The sequence below is a fragment of the Telopea speciosissima genome, chromosome 4 (genome assembly GCF_018873765.1).
Source record: "Telopea speciosissima isolate NSW1024214 ecotype Mountain lineage chromosome 4, Tspe_v1, whole genome shotgun sequence".
NCBI lineage: Eukaryota > Viridiplantae > Streptophyta > Magnoliopsida > Proteales > Proteaceae > Telopea > Telopea speciosissima.
The window spans coordinates 30096626-30119836 of NC_057919.1; the positions used below are offsets into that span (position 1 = coordinate 30096626).

The window sequence follows — 23211 nt, forward strand, 5'->3', positions numbered from 1 at the left end:
GTCTCAGGCGGTCCGTTTACTTTGGTTGGGCAGGACGCTCCCTGACCACCCCAGGGTTCCTTCCTGATGATCCTCTATTAGTTGCCTGTAATTAGAGCAGACACTCCAATGAAACTTTTGCGCCTCGTCCATTTTGGGCCTGGCAACTCTCCTCTTTCCCAATCCATTCGAGTCTTCCGGGAGATTGGTCTCTTGGTGAATGTATGTCACCGGGTATTTGCTTTGCTTCTTACTCTTATGAACCGCGGGTCGGCTCCTCTCTTGGGTGGACAGGTTACTAGACCGGCCTATAACTGGTGCGCTAGGTCTTTCTGGTGGGGTTATCAACCCTTGGGCTCCGCTTTGGGCCGCTTGGCCCATGGTTGCTCCTTTTCGTGTAGATGTGCTCTCCGTTGGGTGACCGTTATCGACCTTACTCTGGAACAGGGCCGCCAAGGGGTTCAACTGAGATCCTCATGACCTGCCTGATAGATCTGGCCGAGCTTGTTCATTCTCCTACCCAAAGTTCCAGGTTGGTGCAATATTTCCCCTCAATCTAGCCAACTTCAAGAAATCAACACTGACCATGTTCACCGGGAAGGGATCTTTGTCTACCAACATGACATCCTTTTCTTTTCCTGGGAAGTGGAGGCATCCCCCTGTGATTGCTTTCTGCAAGGCATTTCATAAAAACCACATAGTTAGTAGTAGTATGAGTGCGAGTGTTGTGCCACTTACAATACTTTTGGTCCTTCAACTCGTGGTTGGGCGGTATTTAGTGCCCTGACTGCAACTTGATTTGCTTATCCTTGAGCAGCTGATCGAAGATCAATTTTGCCTTAGAAATGTCAAAGGAGTACGTCACCTTTGAGTCGAAGGTCCTTTGGGGTGCATTTTTTGACTGTTCGGCCTGCTTGGCCTGGTCAGTCGACCTGGCTAAAGCCTTACATACGTAGGGTTTACCCTCTGCTATCTCAACGGCGTCTATCTCAAACGCCATGTAATCTACCTACTTTTGGTCGCCGGTCCCTAGGAGTGGGAACCCGTGGCCCACGGTATCTTTATAATAGGTCCCGATGGAGGCCGTTTTTCGTTGGCCCTCCTCTTTTAAGAGCTGTTCGTAGGAAGCGGCCTGTAGTACCAGTTGGCCAAGATCAGAAAAGTGTTGGCCAACGAACCTTTTCCGGAGTTCGAAACTCAAACCCCCCAATGCCATCTTTGCATACTCACCCTCAGGCAGGAATGTAGGGCACTTATACTTGGCCATCTTAAACTAGGAGATGAACCTCTCAACGGTCTCCCCTGGCTCTTGGCTCATTTTTGCCAGGTGCCCTATCGTGACTTCGGGCTTAGTATGGTAGAACTGAGTGTGGAACAACTCTTCCATCTCATGCCAACTTTGTATAGAATTGGCAGGTAGATTGAAATACCATGTAAAGGCCGATCCCGTCAAGGAGTTAGGGAATAACCTAAGCTTGGCCACCTCCACCCCGCCTAGGTTCCCACACTGCACCATGAAAAGGGCTATATGCTCAATGGTAGAAACCTTGTCCTCTCCCGAGAATTTGGTGAACTCTGGGATTTTATGATTTCTCCCAAGGTCTACTGCATCAAAGTACTCTAGATAGGGTTTCCTGTAGGTAGGACGTGAGGTTGTCCTGTAGATGGGATTAATGCTGTCTTGGATGATCCTAGTCAGCTCCTCCCGGTCGATAGTCAATGATGCCCCTTGTACTGCGGCCTATCCCCCCATGTTGGGCCGCCATAAGCCGTTGGGATTGGTCAGGCCTGGCCGGGCCCCCAAATATGCCTCCGGGCTCTATTCAAACCCAAGGCCGTTCTCTCTGATATTTGCCCCCATGGCCCTATACCCTAGGGTGTTAGCATTACCATTACTTTGTCCTGAAGAGGGGTACCCCCTAGAGGGACAACATTTGCCCCTGTAGCGACTGTATTGTTTGGGCAGGGACCAGCTTTGGTGGCCCCTTCCTGCGCGGCACTCGCAGCAGTAGGCCACTGCATTCCCATGGGGGCGATCGTCGTGGGATGCCCACCTGCCCCTAAGGCAGCCGCATAGGTGGTACTGTCAGGGATGCCTGAGGGGAGGCTGTTCGCCACGTAACTTCCTATAGGATTGACGACACTCGTAAACTTGGCCTGATATAGGGGGTTGACATAGGTCATCTGTGACAGAATAACCCTAGGTCAATCTCCGTTCATAGGGTTCTAACTAGAGCTGCCGCTGTATACGGCCCGTAGAGGTGGGATGGTTCGGCCCACATCGAGTCCTCCACCCTTGGCCTGTGCAACGGTACCATCAAGCAAAGCGGCCATTAGACGCGGCCTTGCCCCTGCTGTGGCTTGATGCCTCAAGGCTAGGAGGGTTTTACGAAATTCCTCGAACTAGGCTTGTTGGCTGGCGGCCGATTTATCGACCAAGAAATTGAATCGAGAACATAAACTTGCTCTTATTGCTATTTTAGAGCCCAAGCAACAAAAGTTTAAACTTCCTTCCATTGACGTTTCAGGAGGTGGTTAAGGGCTTGTTCGGTAAGGGAGTCTCTTCAGCTGGGGTCTTCAGTCGGCCATCACATATCGTAGATCATCAGAAATGGGCCTAAAGACGTCCACCAAATGTTGTATACTATCCGTGAGAGGACCCACAACATCGTGCACCACAACTGCCAGTCAGTGCGCTGAGTCACGACTAGTGTTACTACCATGTGAACCAGAAGGTTCGTCCTTGATCTGGTCTGCAAATTTGACCGTCGTAGGGTTTTCCATTTCTTCATTCACCATGATCTCTTTTTGCTCACGAGGGCGTCCAGGTCCCTTCTTCTGTTTGACCATAGCAATCATTGGCTTATAAGGGTCCCACTGGGCGTGCCAAAATGTGTTGGCGAAAAAATCGCAACACTCACACACAGGGGCACATGCATGTGGTGAAAATAGCGCGGGCGTGCCAGAACCTTTGCACAGGTTCAAACGAGGCTGGTACGACTTGTTCTAACTTCTAACCAAGAAGTCGGTCTCCCTCTTGCCTGAGTAGCTCTAAGGTCTTTTGGGTTAAGCAAACAACGTAGGTCGTAAAATAGATAAACTAACAGATTGCAAATGAAAGAGACTAAGCCAATTAACACTAAAAATTTAAACAAGACTGAAAAGTAGGTGTATTTCAATCATACTAGCTGTGAGCATGGGCCCCAAAAGTACATCTGCGTCACTCCTAGTACGTGACCGTACATTCTTTCAATCCAGAGAAACGAAAGAAAACAACAAAAGAATAAAATAAAGCTTCTGGTTTTTGTCAGGTGTCGTCTGTTCGATATCAGTCGTCTTCCTTATATAGGAGAGACTCTCCTGCTTATCAATTTGTGCGGTTGCCCCCCACAAAACCCCGTTTCTATCGGTCCCATACTTCCCAGCCTCAATCAATGCTTGTCATGTGTCCCATTAGGCCCGTATTACTTCCAACCGCCTGTAGCCATGGTGGGGCCCACCTCAAACTGCGTTCTCACATCTCTTAAGCGATTTCCCTCTTCTTCTAGTATTCTCTGAGCACCTGCCATTTGGTTCTGCCTTTGGGTCGATGAGATCGGATCGTGCCCAAGTGGGTCACATCCATACGGCTTGTAGCCTGGCCGTCCATCTTGGATCCCTGATCCGGCCTAATCTGGGCTGACGGTTTTTAGGAACAAACAGTATCATTTGCTTATACAAAATTTTAAATGAATTTGAAACATTCATATTGGACTTTGAAACCATTTTTTTAACGTAGCAATCTGGGAACCGGAACCCTAACAAGACTTCTGATTGTACCAAGCAAAACAGGTTCCTACCAATGGCACAACAAACCTTGGTCCAATTGATAGAGTATGGATATGCTCCACCACAGAGGTGGGTCCCACAGCCCATGGAGGGTTGGGTTCTGTCCCCACTGCTCCCCATGTGGATAGCTGATCCCAACTCGATCCAACTCCACCATGTTTACAAGTTGATTCAGTATTGCAGAAGTTATAGATGGTGAATTTAACACATCACGTGTTACCTTAGTTAGTAAATATGCCTATAATTCACATAATATACACATATGTGTGTATGTTTGAAAAATATGAATTTTTACGTATAAGGCATTGATATATCACGGACACCCCAAACTTTGGCAAAATATTACAGACATCCTTTAATTTATGATTTTATTTCAACTTAGCCCACTCCGTAGGTGTGTGCAATTAAGTGGCTGTTAATTATTTGATATTGGCAAAATTACCCTTCTAAAAGTGTGAACTTACCATACTACCCTTAAGGGTAAAAGTGCAAGTTTACCCAAAATGGTTGCCGTAAGTAATGGTCGCCGGAGAAGTTGAGGCTACAGTACTGTTTCGCAGTTTGCTTCTTCCAAACTCCCGATCGATTCCAACTGTTTCCGAGTTTTAAGCCTTGATCTTTAGTCCCTGACATTGGTCGCTCAGGATCTTGCGACTTGGTAACCTGTGTTATTACAACTTTACAAGTCACAACGTTAGTCTATTACGAGTCACGATTGACGAGTTGGAACTAATCCTCCATGTGTATGACCGAAACCGATAAATAGATATTCCAAACCTATATTCGATCCGCAAACAATTTTGTCTTCCCGTCTCTCTCTTCTCTCTCAAGAAACAGAAGTGGCGGATTCTTCAGATTCCCAGAAATCCGACGCTAAGCGAGAGGAAATGTTGGATCGAATGCTAACTTGCTTGGCTCTTTGTGACGATTCCAAGCTCGAAAACTTGCTTTTCAAGCTTCTCCCATACTGTATCTCTTCACTTTGTTCTCAGTCTGCAGAGTCAGAAAGAAGGTTAGCATTCATTATGTCAATATGCTTCTATATCGATTTTGCTTATTTTAGTCATATATTCATTGAATTTCTAGCCTTGATTGAACTTCGAATAATACAGTGTCGTCTTAATCTTGGGGGGAAAAAAATGTTTAAGAGACGATGCCCACTGCCAACTTTCATGGAATTGAGACACTTGGAATTGGTTGTATGAATCTATTCATACAGAGAGAGAGAGGGTGTAGCACTGGATTCGAGTCATTGTAAGTTGGTGGCACCCTGAAATGGCAGGAGAGGTTGCACTCTGCCTGTGATGCATTGTCATAGGTAATGGTCAGCGGAGAAGAAATTGCCGCACTTGATTATCGTCGAAGCTGGAGTTGGCGCAGGTGATGGTCGCCCAAAATGGTTTGCATCAATTCTCCATCGGTGAAGATGCTCCAACGAGCTCCAATGGTAAGAATGGGAAGATGATGAAATAAGAGTTTTAACTTTATTGCAATTACTAAGGGGGTAAAATGGACATTTTACTAAGGGGGGGGGGGATAAAATGGACATTTTAACTTTGGTTGCTAACTGTGCTTAACGTCAGGGGGAAGGTTGATATTTTGCCAAAGTTTGGGATGTCCGTGGTATATTGTATACTTACAGGGGGTGTCTCCAGAGTTTCACTTGGATTTGTCACACACGAATTGAGATCCTTTTCTACAAGATCGTCAAAGACCGCATTTGCCCCATAGACAAAAACATAAGAACCGTCACCGTCGTCCTTCAAGGGCTCTCTGAGGGGATCATCCACATTCAAGCTGAGGTTGACAGCAACGACTTGATCAAATGGATCAGCAACTCCAACCTACATCCTCCTCTTGAAATCTCCAACATTACCCAGGATATTCACTTTTTAGTTTCCTTATTTGAGACTTGTGATCTCAGCTTTATTCCCAGGGAGATTAACAGCGTGGCTGACTTCCTGGCTAGGAAGACCTTGTCCAGTACGAGTCGGACTGAATGGCCTCATTCCACTCCATGGTTGCCTGAATTATGTAAGTTAGACTGCATGAGCTTTGCTTGTTTCAATAAATGATCTTTTTTTCCACAAAAAAAAAAAAATCGCCACTACGCAATCATGCACATTGCCATTGCACTAGCCACCGACGCATATAATATGCATATTAAATAACATTTGCTTTAAAAAGAACAAAATAAAAAATCAAAACCCAAAATCCCTTTTAGATAAAAAAAGCCAAACAGAAAGAGAGAGAGATATGCATTGTGAGCTTTGGGAATTGTGTTTAATGATTGAAACTTCATCCGTGTATTCTTGGAGCCATGCTTGGAGTTGAGATTGAGCTGTGGAGTGGTTTCTTCAAGTGGCTAGACCACTTTGGTGATCTCTAAACTCCAATCATTTTATTTTGGAACTAGTATAAGATGAATGTGGATGAAAAGCAGTAGTTACCTAACATTGGGGTTGGGATTTGTAATCTTTCATTGATATTTTCCATTGTATAGGATGTTGAGTGAGCGCTCAACAAGTGTTTGATGAATTGCCTAGTCTAGACTTAGGTTACTTAGTAGTGGGTATGTTGAGTTGAGGTTGAAGCCCTATGTTCTTATATCATCAAGGACAGAAGCAAGTAGTGACAACCCCAAGGGGTAGCTCAGTTGGCAAAGACCAACACCTCATAATTAAGAGGTCAAGAGTTCAAATCTTCTTGGGGCCTATCTATCCAAAAAAAAAAAAAAAGTATTGTAGTGACAGTAATTGGAGAGAATAGTGCAAATATGAACCCATTGTCGGTATTGCAGGTGGAAGTACATGCGAACTGCAACTGACCGAAATTGAGGTGCCCTAGCCAACTCCAGGCAACTTTGGTATGTGTAGGATAAGCATTTGAGTGTTGTAGTGTGTTTCAGATTGTCAATGAGTTTTAATTTGTGAAAATTTTTGTAAGTTCTGATTCAACTCCGCTCTCAGTACCGAAGCCTTGTCTATCAGAGATCTAGAGAGCAAGGGTTAGTGAAAAGTTTGGACTTAAAAGGACAATCAGACCCAAATGGCAAATGGCTCAACAGTACAACTTTTTCTGCGAAAAGATCTTTTATGCTAAGCCAAGTATGAGGTTCTGGGATTTGAATTCCTTAGTTCTTTCTGACCAAAAAGTAAAATAAAATCCCTTAGTTCTTCCATGGACAATTTACACAAAAAATCAGAACTCCGAAAAGAAAAATTGATAGGCAAATTTTTGAAGAAACTCTGGGAATTCGTAAGTTGGGAAAGGAGGAATCAAGTGTTTACTGATAATACAAACTTCTGAAATAGTTAATGTTCTCACATTTGCATTATCTTCAGGGGAATTATTTCTTTGATTAAGAACTTCTGCTTTTTCAGAAACAAGGAGAGAAAAGATATTACTGAATAATAACAATGCTTATGGTTTCATGGTATAAACCTTCACTACATAAATTAGCCATTGATTACAAGGGCAGTTGGCCTCTCTGCATCTTGACCAATAATCTCAGTAGAAATTATTTCTGTAACTTCCCTCCTATTTACATTTGGATCTGTACTAAATTGGTTTCCTTGACCTTCCACGGGAGTGACATTTCCATCCATACCAGAGGAACTAGTGTAAGACAATATGAAGAAATCTTGGTACTAATGTCTGGACAATTGTCCTGCCTAAACCATGCTTGCTCAATCCGTGACATTTTTACTGCTTCTGTTACATTTAAGACTGCCCTTGAAACATCAGATACCAGTGGGGAAACTCTTGGAAAAGCCTATGAGAAATACAAATAAAAAGAATTCAGTCACTCAAATACATGCCATGGGAGGGGGGAAGGAAAAAGAGAGAGAGTAGAGAGAGTGCGCTTACAAAGCCAAATCCATCAGTCTTATATGTAGGTCCTACCATGGTGTACTTGTCACAATATTTTGAAAGAAAGAGTTTCATTGAAGGAATCTCATCAAAAGCAGCAGCAATACCACCATTGTTACTCCCTTTAGATAAAGCTTCGTCCAGTTCTTCTACACTTCTATAGGTTCTAAGCTTGGCCTCATTAAATCCCAATTGCTTTAGCATCTCAAACACAAATGAACCTTGTACGTACCCCCCATACTCCCCATTTCTTATGAGCTCTTTTACATCTGTGACTGTGGGTTGAAGCTGTTGAACTGTTAGCATGGAAGTTAGGCTTGCTGTGTAACTTGATGTGAGGATGAGCACAACAAAAACCCATATAGTAACAACAAACCTGGCCAAGTTGCTGAAGACCTCTTCTGTAGTAATCAAAGCAACTTTCATTAATATTAATTAGTCAACTAGTACCAAGTGGGTTTTTGATGGTTAAGAGAATTGCCAAATCAAAACCAGTGCAATTTAACAATTTTGATATTGACTCATAACATGGCTACTCTAGCCAAGCATATCTTAATTTTGAAAGTATATAAAAAATGATAGAAGAGGAAGAGTATTTACTATGTGCAAAAACCATTGTTGAGAAGACAAACCATAAGATCATTCCAAGTTGATTTATAGGTGAACCCCTAAAATCATTGTTTACTCTGTGTTCGAGGATCCAGATCACAAAGCCTGTGAAGATGAAGAAAGCCAGAGTAGTAAACCATAGACCCCAATTTAAAGGCTTCAAGAAAACCCACAGATTCTTCCTCTGATCTTCTTTCATTGGAAGTATCATTGTTACACCAGACTGTGTGAATGGCATTGTAAAATCGACATAGATGGACCGATTGGCTCTGATAGTTATATCACCAACCGCTGCATCATATTTCTGTCATAAAGCAATAATAATGCACCTTATACTGATGAACTGAAAACAACCACAACTAATTGTCAAAATATAAAGCTAAACTTACTTGGGTATATACTTGGTTGATCAAATCATTGTATGTCCCTGAACTTGTGAATGGAATAAACTCATGAGGAAGATCATATGGAAGTTCCCCAATTACAGCATTAAAGACATCAATGCAGTACCCAGTGACAACTGTGGCATTGGTAGTAGGATCCTTTTCTACCTTCACGAATTCAGTAAATCCTTCCTTAATAGGAACTCCAATCTTCAGTTTCTTCCCATTTGTAGGGATTACCCAACCCTTAGGCACAGCCATAGAATTTCCTGGCCATACGATAGCACCGAGATTGGAATTCGAAGGCGAATAGAATTTTGTATCAGCTGCATTCAATTTGCGTAAAATTCCATTTCTTGGGGTCCAGAACCCAATCTCCCTTCCTCCACCACCAATTACATTGAGTAATCGGAATACCGATGATTGTAGCTGTCCATCAGCAAGGCTAAATTCTCCACTTAAGCCTGTAAATTTTGTCTCCAAGATTGTCTGGAGAAGTTTAGGACCTATTGTAGAGATTCCAAGAGTTGAAAGGTCTGATAGTCCATCAACAACTTGTGGGTGCTGGAAGTGGGTATTCTCTGCCCCGACTTTCTCAGCTGCCATTGCAAGTGCCCAAACAATATCATATCCCCACAGTCCAAAAGTGTTGAGGGTAGCTCTTTCCATATCAGGGTTTTCCTTGTGGAACTTCTGGCTCCATTTGATGTCAAAATTCTTCAGTTTATCAGACATGAGCACATAAGGCTCGACACATAGTACACCTTGCATAGAATGAACAACTGGGGCATCCATGGAATTCAATTGAGTAGATAGCCCATTTGTGATAATCCAGGCATATTCTTTATTCATCATTCCAACATCTTTTGCTTTAAGAAAGAAACGAGAAGCAAGGGAGTATGACATGTGAACAACAAATACTCTAGTTTGTATTGTCATCAACTTGTAGAGCTCTGAAAGAATTCGATCATCGGTGGCTAAAGGAGAAAGGACACTTCTATAGGGGTGTTGGTTCCCACTTTCAGCCAAGGGTAGGCCAAGAAACATGGCCACGTGGCTGAAACGTGAGAGGGGCGAATGAGATAAAAGTGCATAGTAGTTGGTTATTGGAAAGGGGTCCACCACACTAGGAAGCAATCTGAAAAGTAGGAGATGCAATAGCTGGAATTACTTCACGAAGGGGACATGTGCAAAATCAGGGACACGTGGCACTGGAACAAGGGGATTGTAGATACATGGGTGCGGCGGTTATGGCAACTACCAAATGGGAGCCTTTATGGGATCTATCTATAAAAGTCAGAAGTCTCTATTGAAGAGGACACCCAATCAACAACACAACACTCTATTATCTTTATTCTTTTTTTATCTTTCAAAATGTAGTCTTTCATCTTTCCCTGTAATTTTTGCTGGAGTTGGCTTCCAGCCACCAATGCCTCATTGGCTTGTGTTTCAAGGGGCATTCATGTAGGTCTTGCTTGGAGAATAACTCCAGCAACCATGTCTTTTGACCCGTGTTTCAGAAGGCAACCATCATCATCAAGTTGCAAACTTCATCAGTCCGTGGCTGGCAGAATTGTGGAAGCTTCATCAGATCCGTTTTTGGGAGATGCTTGGAGAACAACTCCAGCAATCTTGTCTTTTGGCCCGTGTTTCAGGAGACGACCACTAACATAAAGTTGCAAGCTCCATCAATCCATGACTGGCAGAGTTGTGGAAGCTTCATCGAGTCCGTTTTTGGGAGATTATGCAATTTGGTCGTAGAATAGTTGCAGTGTAAATGCCAAGTTGTAAAACTCATCAATGTCGGATTTCACAAGCTGTACCGACTCCAGTCGGACAAAGACTGTAAGTAAGAAACTTTGATTTTCAATCTTCTTCCTTTGCTTCGTCCATCGCAATTTTCTTTCACCCAAAAGACCTTAGAGCTACTCAGGCACGGAAAGATCCCCTTTTTGTCCTGGTTAGAAGTCAGAGCAGGCTGTTTCGGCCTGGCTGGAAATTAGAACAGGTCGTTTCGTCCTGGCTGAGCAAACTGTTTCATCTTAGAACAGGTCGTTCAGTAATTTGGAACAGGCCGTTTTGTCCTGGTCGAAAGTTGGAACAGGCCGTTTCCAGTTCCGTTTGGGCCTGCGTCAAAGGCTCTGGCATGCCCGCGCTACCTCCACCACGTGCGTTGTTCCCCTGTGTGTAGGTGTTGGATTTTTCACCAACACATTTTGGCATGCCCAGTGGGACTCCAGAAAGCGAAATCGCAATCGCAATGGTTCAAGGAAGGGAAAAGTATGAAAACAATGCAGATGCTCAACAAGGGGCAAATTTTGCAAATCGTGCATTGCAGGTGCTCAACAAGGGGCAAATCCCTTTGTAAACAAGCATTGAGAGGCCGTAACTCACCGGATATTGGTCAATATTGACCAACTAGGGGCACGGCTTATTTACTAGTCTTGTCGTTGGTGTTTTGAATGGCCAACAGTTTATTCTTCGGCCATTACTTGACACCAAGCAAGGGGCAAAGGGCGGCAGACAATTGCCGTAAAGCCACCTTCTTCTTGAAGAGAGTGGGTTATATGCCAACTAAAAAAACAGAGAAGAGGAAAAAATGGGAAATCTGAGGTATATACGAAGCAAGAAGCCGATTTACTTGGTTCAGTGGAGTACGAAATGTGGGTAGTTGAGTTTAAATCAGATTCTCTCTCTTTCTTCCATCGTTAGAAAGATTAAGAGACACATGTCTTCCATGAGATTCTTTCTCATCTCCCCATTATCTGTCTCTCTCTCCTCTCACATGCCTTCCACGATTCCCATCTCCCTTCCCTAAAATCTCTCATAAACTCCCTCTTCCCTAAAATCCCTTCCATTATCCTACGTTTCTCTCTCCCATATCTCTCACCATTATCTCTCTTTCTCTCCTCACATGCTTTCCACAATTCCTATCTTTCCTCTAAAAATAAAAAATAAAAAGAGAAAAAAAAGAAAACCTGAAATCTCTCTTTTCTCTCTCACTACCTACAATTTGGGGAAAAAATATGAAATATAGTCAGATTTATTCGACGGAGGAGAATCCTCATCAATTGAAAAATGAGAGCCGTGTTGTTACGGCTCAGTAGAGTATGAAACGTGGGGCAAGTGCGTCAAATGCGTGTGCGTGAACTACGTGAGAGATTGCCTGAATTGGCCAACAGCTACGTAGTAGTTTTGGTAGTTGACATGATCATGGAAGTGGCTCTGCCACGTACCAGTTTTTTCTCAACCGCCTCGATGGGGTTAAGAATGAAACTAAGAAAGAGAAAGCAGAGGGTACAGAGAAGATACATCCAATTTTACCGTGGCAACCAGTCGTCAACGCTGCTGCAGAATGGTGGAGGACAATGATCTAATCAACTTTTAGTATTGCCTGTCATGTGCATAACCATTACAAGATGGAGTGGATGCCACAGGGAATGACTTCGGAAAATTTATCCCTTTTGAGATCCAGTGTTTTGATGAAGGACAGGATGGATCCCACTTTGATGTTGGAAGAGGTGACGGTGGAGGTCAACCTGCTGTCTTCACCATTTTCCATTTTTTGAGGGAGCCATTAGAGCAAGAGCAATTCTTCGAACAACGCATATGACGAGTTGGCCATTGTTAGAAGAAAAAACATTTGTTGAAGATGTCCACCTCCCATGGTACTGTTCTTTGGGCTGAATGGTTTAATTGGGAATTACTCTTTTGGATCGGTCTCATGGTGGATGGCAATTAGTTCATCCTCTTGTGATACTATATGAATATTTTTGAATAGTTCATGCGTAGTGGCCGAGAAATGTCAAAAGAGCTCGGCGGCAGAATTTTGCTGGCAGTTTGCTACGTACATCGGTCAAGAAGTATGTGATCGGTCGTGGTGTGTAAGATCGTTCTTGGGCTTAAATTGAAGACAAAAGGAGACCGAACTTAAGGCTATAAGGGCACATCCACAATCCCACTCGAACTCGTGTGCCCTCGTTCAAATGGGATTGTAAGGGGCATTGTTGGTTCCCACTTTTAGCTAAGGCTAGGCCAAGAAACATGGCCACGTGGCTAAAACGTGAGAGGGGCGGCTGAGATAAAAGTGCATAGTAGTTGGTTATTGGAAAGGGGCCCACCACACTAGGAAGCAATCTCAAAAGTAGGAGAGGCAATAGCTGGAATTACTTCATGAAGGGGTCATGTGCAAAATCAAGGACACGTGGCACTGGAACAAGGGGATTGTAAATACATGGATGCGGCGGTTATGACAACTACCAAATGGGAGCCTTTATGGTATCCATCTATAAAAGGCAAAAGTCTCTATTGAAGAGGACACCCAATCAACAACACAACACTCTATTATCTTTATTCTTTTTTTATCTTTCAAAATGTAGCTAGTTTTTCATCTTTCCTTGTAATTTTTGCTGGAGTTGGCTTCCAGCCACCAATGAGGACCACCAATGCCTCATTGGCTTGTGTTTCAAGGGTCATTCATGTAGGTCTTGCTTGGAGAATAATTCCAGCAACCATGTCTTTTGACCCGTGTTTCAGAAGGCAACCATCATCATCAAGTTTCAAACTTCATCAGTCCGTGGCTGGCAGAATTGTGGAAGCTTCATCAGATCCATTTTTGGGAGATGCTTGGAGAACAACTCCAGCAATCTTGTCTTTTGGCCCGTGTTTCAGAAGACAACCACTAACATAAAGTTGCAAGCTCCTTCAATCCATGGTTGGTAGAGTTGTGGAAGCTTCATCGAGTCCCTTTTGGGAGATTATGCGATTTGGTCGTAGAATAGTTGTAGTGTAAATGCCAAGTTGTAAACCTCATCAATGTCGGATTTCACAAGCTGTACCGACTCCAATCGGACACAGACTGCAAGTAAGCAACTTTGATTTTCAATCTTCTTCCTTTGCTTCGTCCATCACAATTTTCTTTCACCCAAAAGACCTTAGAGCTACTCAAGCACGGAAAGATCCCCTTTCGTCCTGGTTAGAAGTCAGAACAGGCCGTCTCCGACCTCTTAGAACAGGCCGTTTCGCCAGTTAGAACAGGCCGTTTTGGCCTGGCTGGAAGTTAGAACAGGTTGTTTCATCCTGGTTGAGCAGGCCGTTTCATCTTAGAACAGGTCGTTCAGTAATTTAGAACAAGCAGTTTCGTCCTGGTCGAAAGTTGGAACAGGCCGTTTCCAGTTCCGTTTGGGCCTGCGTCAAAGGCTCTGGCACGCCCGTGCTGCCTCCACTACGTGCGTTGTGCCCCTGTGTGTAGGTGTTGGATTTTTCACCAACGAGGGGACACGAGTCTCAATTCCAGTGAAGGCATCAACCAAATAAGATACAATCCCATTACCATAATCAGTATTCTCATATATCACTACAACTTACTTCCATCCGAAGGCTTGCACAATGGAAGGAATTGCTTTTACCTGAGAGGAGTCACTAAGGGAAGCCCAGATAAAATAAGGAGTTTGAGCTGAAGATAGAGAAGGACTTGTTGCAGAGAAAGAAATAATGGGAACCTTAGCTTGGTCTCCAAGATCAATCACAAAGTTGGCCTGAGATGATGTTTCTGGACCAATAATTGCTTGTACTTCTATGTTCTTTAGTAGGTCAAGAGCTACATCAATAAAGAACTTCATTTATATATCCCTTAATTTCCGTTAGAAAAAAAACCAAACAAAACATGAACAAAAACGAAAAAACAGGGCAAGATGACAAGGAGATTTAACGTGGTTCACACACCAGTATGGTGTGCTACGTCCATGGGCAAAGCTGAAGAAGTTTCTGTTATGTATGTCTCGAATTCTTGGACCCATTTCGAAGAATGGCTCGCTTCGATCGGCCCAAGCCCTCCGCTACCATCGCAGATCTCATTGGGAGTGCGGGGGGGTTCGGTTCGACCCAACCCGATGGATCGACCCGGATCCGATGGAGGAGTATTTATGTTCTTTACCCACTTTATTGTAAAGATGAGTAAGATTTGGGGTTTTTCGTTTAGGGTTTCTGAGAGAGAGCAGCAACGCCGTTTTGGGTGTTCTTGAGAGATCTTCATTGTAATTTTTCTCCGATTTGCATAGTGAATCATCTTCGCCTTCGCCCGTGGATATAGCGCACCATACTGGTATGTGAACCACGTTATATCTCTGTGTCCTCTTGCTCTGTTCTTATTTTTTTCGTGTTTTTGGTTGGTGTTTGCTATAACAGTTTCACTATGTAAATCGGAGAAAGTTACAATGGGGATCTCTCAAGAACACGAAAAAACGGCGCTGCTTTTCTCTCCCAGAAACCCTAAATCAAAAACTCCATATCTCATCATTTTACCACAAAGCGGGTAAAGAATATAAATAATCCATCGGATTGGGTCAATCCATCCGATCGCTACCAGAAATGTCAGAGTGGGTCATTCTTCAAAACAGGTACAAGAATTCGAGACATACATAACAATTTCCATTATATCACTCACAGGTTTATGTTTATAGTGTAATGGCATAGCATATGTTGGCAACTCCACAGCATATGATAAACAATCAGAAGGGAAAGACAAAAAATACAAAGGCAGATACTGATGGAGGAAAGAGACAGAGTTGTTAGTTACCCATAGAAGCAGCACGGACCACACTGTTCTTTGAATCCCTGGGGTGGACAACCACTCTTGTTTTGTAGAAACTGTGAGTGGCATAGAAATCAGACAAAGCCATGGAGATGCAGCTCCACCCAATTCTCCCAATCAGTTTATCGAAATTGAGAATTACCCCAACATTGAAGGGTATGGTTGTATTTTGAGCCACACCAAATTTTCCAATGAAGAGATTCAGAGAGAATATCAATATGAAAGGCAAAAGAACTTGGACTGAATTCTTCATTTCTAACTTCAAAAAAGAAGAACCCAATACAAGGAAAGAAAAATCAATTTGATTAGATTGGTAGAGGAAGCTTGTTGGAATATAAACTATGAAGAAATTTGAATTCTAAAGAACCAAAGCACGTGTATGGGCCAATGGAAAACTGATTAAGAAATTTGAATTCTACCGGACCAAAGATTGTTAGTCAATGTTCAAGCTGTTCTTTGTCTTGTTTCCTGACCCAATGAAAATCTGATTAAGAAATATGAAGTCTAACGAACCAAAGATTGTTAGTCAAACTTCATTGACTTGGAAGAGTCGTTAATGACTAATTATTAGTTGTGCATTGTTATTAGAAATTATCTGAACTATGTTGTAATCTTTAAATAGTTTACAAACAATGAATGAATGAGACTTTTAAAATCCCTAAATTATATCGAGTGAGATGAGGTACACTTCTTCAATCAAGTCAGGACGCAAGGCTTTGTCTGCAAAGCCAGAACCCCTTTTCTATCTCTTATCTTTTTATCTCTTCCTTTATTTTATTTTTTTTTCTTATTTTCTCTCCTCCCTCTCTTGGAGCATGTATAACCCTACAATCAATAAGATTGCAACGCTTTTGCATACCAACAAGATCAATTCCTTCCTTCTAGGAAAATGCATGGTCACAACTGATATTGATTTGTAGTCTAGAAAGCTCCAGGTCCCCTCCCTGGTGGATAACTACGTCACCTCATCTCATTTTTCTTTTCTTTTTTTTTTTTTTTTTTTTTTTGGTGGTAGAAGACCTCACCTCATCTCACACCATCCATGGGTGTATGGTCCCAAGGGCTCTTTCAATAATAAATTTCAGTGTCACCACATGTTTATTTATTTATTTTTTGAATGGAAAATAAATTAAAAAGAAATGAAGAGCAAAATACAACACTAAAAGCTGAGAAGACAAGCCTAAAGGGGACTCAAATCGAAAGCCCAAAAACAAAAATATCATTAGAAGCTGATACATCAAAAGACAAGGTGAGAAAAGAAACACCAATAAAATGATGATACATTAAAATCCAAGGGGGGGCGGGAACGCCAACAAAAGGATGATACATCAAGAGTCCGGGTAGGGACGAGAGATGAGAGGAAGATCCCAACTTGTGGTCAAATGTGTATTTCTTAAAGTGTAAGGGCTCGTAGAATGAAGAGGAGAAATCCATCTTCTTTTATTCCTTTCCCACCAGACATGATGAATGGCTACACTAAAGACAAGCTTTACAATATAATCACAAACTTATCACCATGGTTTGAGGGATCATTATTGAATTGGGCGATTCATATCATAATCGGAAGACAACAATACTGCTTCCGAAGCGATCCCGTATCATAGGATCGGTACGGACCAAGGGTAAAAAAGTAAAAATTTGAATTTTTAAAAGAAAATCATGGGTAAATCCGTACGATCTAGCATGATTCAGTGCGATCCAAATCAGCGAGATCAATCTCGATCCTGATACCAATTACGAAAATCATGTTTATCACTGAAAAATTTTAAGATCCAGACATGGTTTTAGTGGAAGTTATCAGAAACGGGTATTGGTCAACTTAAAAACTGATAAGGTATAGGATCGGTATCGACACGAATCGGCCGTATTAGATAAAATTGTGTTTATTTCTCCTTTAAAAATGGGTTTTTGTTCATTTTACCCCTTGTCTATACCGTGTCACCTATACGTATCGCCCGTACTGACAATTTGATACCAATACCGATACCTCAAACCATGGTCATCCACATCAATTCTCTGAAAGGAAAGTATTGTTCTTTGGTTATGGCAATCCATGCTAACTAGGAACATACAGGTTGTAACATACAAAGGTGTTGATTTTCCTTGCTTCATTGATTAATTCAAGTTTTTTTCTGTGAGGATTAGGTCTGTCGTGGTTGCTGATTTAGCCAATTAATAATCTAATGCAAGTATGCAACCTTCCAGTAAAAGGATTCTAGAGTACCCAGTTGTGGCTACTAGCTAGCTGATCCAATCTGACCTCTTGAGCAAAGAACTGATTCTAGGTATCATCAGAAATGTGTGTAGCTCCTTCCCTTGACCATTTTGATCATCAGGGCGAGGGCAGTAACTCAGAAATGCATGTAGTTCCTTCCTTTGAGCTATTGAATTTTTTTTCTTCTTTTTATTTACTTATTTACCAAGAAAATGAACTCTGTCTGAGAGTATGTGCCCTGTGCCAGACCCATGGTGGTAAAATGACGGAAAAAATCCTCTGCAGTGCCCTAATCTGGTGGTGCACTACAGTGCTGCCTAAGAGCTCAACACGTGAAAAATGCGACATCCAATGGTGCCGAGCTCGAGAAGAAAGAAAAGAAAAAAAAAAAACTTCCTTGCATTGAGATCGTACCATTGGAAGAAGCTTCTTCCCGGTGTCGAGTTCTCAGGGCCGCACTGCAGTGCACCGCCAGATGCCCGCACTGCAAAGGATTTTAATCCCAAAATGACCGCCCCTCACGGTCTCACCCCATGAAATGCACAAATGATGCATGCCCCTGCTTGATGCCTCTGTTTGCTTTTCCATTGGTCCCCATGTCCTGCACGCTCTTGGACAGAGAACACTTCCCCTTATTTATTTTTGCTATTTCCCCTTTTGACCATGAAGAAGATTTCAATTGGGCTGAAAGTGTGGAAGTAGATGAATTCCGGAACTTGAGTGCTAAATGAACTATCACATGGCAGTTAAGCACGGGCCAGCATTTATCTTTCCCCTAAACTTCCTCAAATCCATAGAAACATACTAGAGATAGAAATCCTCGGAGAAATAATACTAATAAATAGTTGATTTATTAGGTAACATAACAATAAAGATTAAAGGACCGAGTTTCCCTCCACCCACCCATTCACCGAGGGGTGGGAAAGGGTGGGAATGGATATCGGGAGGGTATTTTAGAACATACAAAAACCTTCCTTCACCGTGCATTTAAGGTTCACCACACTATCTTATAGGGTTCACAAACCCCTATGGGCTTTTAGCATGTTCCCTAAAGTACTCTCTAAACCCTCCCACACACATCTGGCTTAAGGAAAACTCGGTCCAAATAATATTTCCAGATCACAAGAGCAATTGGTCTTTTTGGACTTTGATTAAACTTGTCAAGAAGACAGAAATAATGCAAGCCAAGATGACAACTTCGGTTGTCTAAGTTTATGGAAAGAAACAAAAGAGGCATTACTGTAAGAAAGTGATGGAGATTAGATAGTTGTACGATATTTTAACAAGGCACTGTTGATTGACCAGACTAAGTCCAACTTGGATAGCTGGGAGGGTAAATCGATCTAGGCCGGGTAATTTTTGTGAGGTGTCAAGTCTTTTTTTTTCCCTAAATTCAGAGATGTGAAGAGTTGGGTCAGAATGAATTGGGGTTCATAGGTCTTAGGATGCTCAGTTTGTCACAAGATTTCTTTATTTCTCTTCTAAAGTGGGACCCTTGATCTAATGAGTTCTTGAGGGACTTCATACTTGTGGAAAGTCGTATTCAAGTATTTTCACTTACTTATTCTATTTTAATTTGGCATAATGTAGGCCATTAAAACAGCCTCTTTATTATACATAGTAATTGAGGTGTTTCATATGGTTTTATGCACATAAAATATCAATCTGCCCATCGAGGGTATTTTGGTAAATATGCTATTTCATGCTGGACTGCACTTTTGGTATTTGGAATACCTCCATATATGTTATTAACATGTTTAGTCATGTTTAATATCAGTGGTGATGTTTAAATATGATTTTATTCACATAAAATATCAATGCTGCCCTCAAGGGATGTTTTTGTAATTATTGTCATCTTATGTTGGATTGCACTTCAGGTGTTTGGAATACCTAACATATATGTTATTAATGTATTTTGCCATGTTTAAGATCAGTGGATGTTTAAATATGATTTTTCATGCATTTGATGCATTAAAAGTACACATTCATTTAGGCCATCATGCAAACAATTATTCTTTTTGGGCTAGGAAAGAATAATGTTCCAGAAATGAGCTGGAATGCAAGCCCAAGCCAGTTTGTGACTTTTCAAGGGTATTTTTTACATCAAAGAAGGTGATTTTGATCAAGGGTTGAGATTTCATCAAGCACAAGACCCCTTCTGCATTTTTTATTACTTGAAGAGAGAGAATGGCTGCCAATTGCACATGGGGCCCCACCTTCCACCTTTTTTCTTAAGCACCCCATGCTCCACGTTTTTTGAAAGGTAGAATGGAAAGTTAATTAATTCTCAAAGACAGGAATCCCAGTCATCACACACTTTCTCTCTCTCCACCAAATTTTTAAGGGCATTGTGGGAATTTGACTAGTGATGGATATTTTGTGGGGAATATTCTCTCATCCTTGGAAAGTTGAAAAGTCAAAGATTGGAGATAGCCTTGTTCATATTACTTGGAGAAGACACCTGCAAGAAAAAAGAAACACAAGAGTCAAATTGGAAAACTTTCTTTTTAGAAAATAGCAGGTGTACTAAGCTAGGAGCTTGTATCTTCTACTTTCCATTTTTTTTCTTTTTCTTAGCAATCAAGCTTTGTTGTATAAAGAAGTTAGGATCAAAATCCACCATTGAGAGGGCTTCTCCACACTCCAACGATTTTTGGAGGGGCCCACTCAAAAACGTGGAGGCTATCCTCTCCTCCCCTCTCTTCCTTCTCCTCTCCCTATATATACATAAGGGGGTTGGGGTTATTTTAAGTGTTCATTGCTATTGAAAATTCTAGTCTTCTTCTTATTTTTGGCTTTTAGTTTTTAGTTTATTTTTTTGAATTTTATTTCAATGGTTGTAATTACTTTTTATGCAAGTTTAATTCAAGAATTGTTCTTCAATTGTGGTTGTAATTTCTCAATCTCTAGCTTCTAGTTTTTGTTTTAAGCCTTCTAGTTCTAGGTTTCTAATTCTTGTGAGAGGAATTTAGAGATTTGGAAAAGGAAGGCATGCAAATTAATTCAAGCAAAGTAGACTTCATCAACAACATCCATCCAATGCTCATTCAATACATTTAATTCAAGTTTGGTAGAAGGGAGTATCGATCCTAATTTTTTTTCTTTCTTTTATTTTTATTCTCTCTATTTCTTCCATTCTCTTTATTTTATTCTCACTCTCATCCTCTCTATTTCTTCCATTCTATTGGGATTTTATTTTTTTGTCTACTCTCACCCTCATGTCTTATGTTAGATTCTTAGTTTGATAGTTTTTATTTTATTTTTCAGATTTGGTAGATGTGAATTCAAGTGTGGTAGAGGAAGCTAATCAAGTTCAATCCGGTTCAAGCAATCTTTGGGTTTTATTTCTTTGATCTCTTGGATTTATTTTCTTTGTTTGTGTGTAGATGTGGTGATTTTAATCCGTCAATGTCGTGATCTGCATTAGTTTTTGATAGGTTAGATGATGAATGGTTAGGACGTCAATTCGGTAGATGCATGTGTAGGACCGTTAATTTAGTTTAATCATCTTAATCTGGTTCACTTTCGTGTTACTTTAAATGAGTAAGATAGCGTGGCTTATCTCCTTGTGTTCGACCCGTAGCTATGATTGATCTGTACGCTTGCGGTATTATTTCTGGAGAAACATGGGTTTACAAGATCAAACGACGGGCCAATGGCAGCATTGAATGCTATAAAGCTCGCCTAGTTGCTAAGGGCTACACACAGCAGGAAGGCCTTGATTATACAGATACCTTTGCCCCTGTTGCAAAGCTCACCATTGTTCACAGTCTCTTAGCTGTTGCACTGTTGCAGCAATTCGTGGCTGGCATCTCCGTCAATTGGATGTCAATAATGCCTTTCTGCATGGGGATCTCCATGCGGACGTTTACATGCGTCTTCCTCCTGGTTATGGACAAAAGGGGGAGTCTAGCTTTTGCAAGCTCCAGAAATGCTTCTACGGATTAAAATAGGCTTCCCGTAATTGGTTTGCCACCCATACTCGATCCCTCCTGGCTGCGGGTTTCACCCAATCTCTGGCTGATTATTCTCTCTTTATCTAGCGCATTAAGACTCATTATACTGCTGTCTTAGTTTATGTTGATGATCTGCTCATTGCCAGTGATGACACAGATGCCATTACACAGCTCACTACTTTCTTGCACAATCTGTTTCATCTGAAGGACTTGGGTCATCTAAAATATTTTTTGGGCATCAAAGTCGCTCGTGGTCCTCATGGTATCTTTATCAACCAGCGGAAATATGTGCTTGATATTCTTTCCGAATCAAGCCTTCTGGCTACCAAACCCGCGACATTTCCTATGGAACAGAACTTGCAGTTGGATGTTGATTCTAGTTCTCTTTTGGCAGACCCCTTGGCCATCTCATATTCTTCCTATCGTTGCCTCATTGGCCGTCTCATATATCTCACCATTACAAGGCCAGATATCACGTTCACTGTCACTCTTTGAGTCAACTTATGCATCAGCCATGTCAACCCCATATGGATGCCGCCAATCGGGTCCTTCGTTATCTCAAGAGCTCTCCTGGTACTGGCTTATTTTTCTCTGCCCAGAGTTCTCTCCAGCTCCAAGCCTTTTCGGACTCTGATTGGGTTGCTTGCCCAATTACGCATCTCTCGGTTACCGGTTATATCACCTTCCTTGGCACCAGTCCTCTGTCTTGGAAATCTAAGAAACAGAGCACGGTCTCTTGCTCTTCGATCGAGGCTGAATACCGGTCCATGGCAACCACGACTTGTGAATTGGTTTAGATACGTAGTCTCCTCCAGGATCTTGGTGTTGTGCCCTCACTTCCAATAATGTCTTTTTTGTGATAATTAGGCGGCCCTGCATATTGCCGCCAATCCAGTTTACCATGAGCGCACCAAGCACATCGAGATTGACTGCCACATTGTCCGAGAACGCATTCAATTTGGCTATCTTGCCACAACTCATGTTTCCTCCAAAATGCAGCTTGCTGATATTTTCACAAAAGCCCTGGGTCGTGATACTTTCCACTTCTTACTTTCCAAGTTGGGTGTTCGGGATCTTCACACTCCAACTTGAGGAGGAGTATTAGATGGTCTCAATGGAAGGAGTCCACCTTGCACGCCAAGTCTTCCATTCCTTGTATTTTTCCTCATGCGATATAGAATTCTTCTAGAGTTGGAAGTCTATATCATATGCAATTCTTCTTTCCTTATTGGTTTTATTTCCTCAATCTCTTATAATCTCTCTCAACCTCTTGTATATATATCATTCATAGATATCAATAAAATTTACACTAGTTTTCCGAGCTCATATGTTTTCTATCAAGTGGAGATCTGGACAGATTTTGAGGACATGATTCGATGGCTTACAAAGGACTTGTCGACTTGGACATGGGAACTTTTTACATGTTTGTGGGATATACACTCTTTCCTAAAAAAAATTTCTTGTGTTAACATTGTTAAGAAGAATATGGTATCTAATGACCTTGCTATCTCTGCTAGATGTAATAGGCAGAGTTTAGTTGTAAAAGACAATGTTTCATCTTTTTTGTTTAATTAATCTCTTTTTATTATTATCAAAAAAATTATTGTGATCCATCGCACTTTCCTTTTGGGAGGGTGGGGCGAGAGTTGATTGAAGTAGAGAGCAAATTTTGTTAGGACAATCATGGGTAACTAATATTTAAGTTTGTAATTTCCATCTTTTTATTAAGCATCTATGGTCTCCTTGCTCGCTTCTTAAACTCTTGTTTGTTATATT

At 41.7% G+C, this 23211-nt stretch overlaps 1 pseudogene; it reads right to left on the reverse strand.

The window, feature by feature from the left end:
* Positions 1 to 495: 495 nt before the first annotated feature.
* On the reverse strand, positions 496 to 15517 carry LOC122659175 (annotated as a pseudogene).
* Positions 15518 to 23211: the final 7694 nt, after the last annotated feature.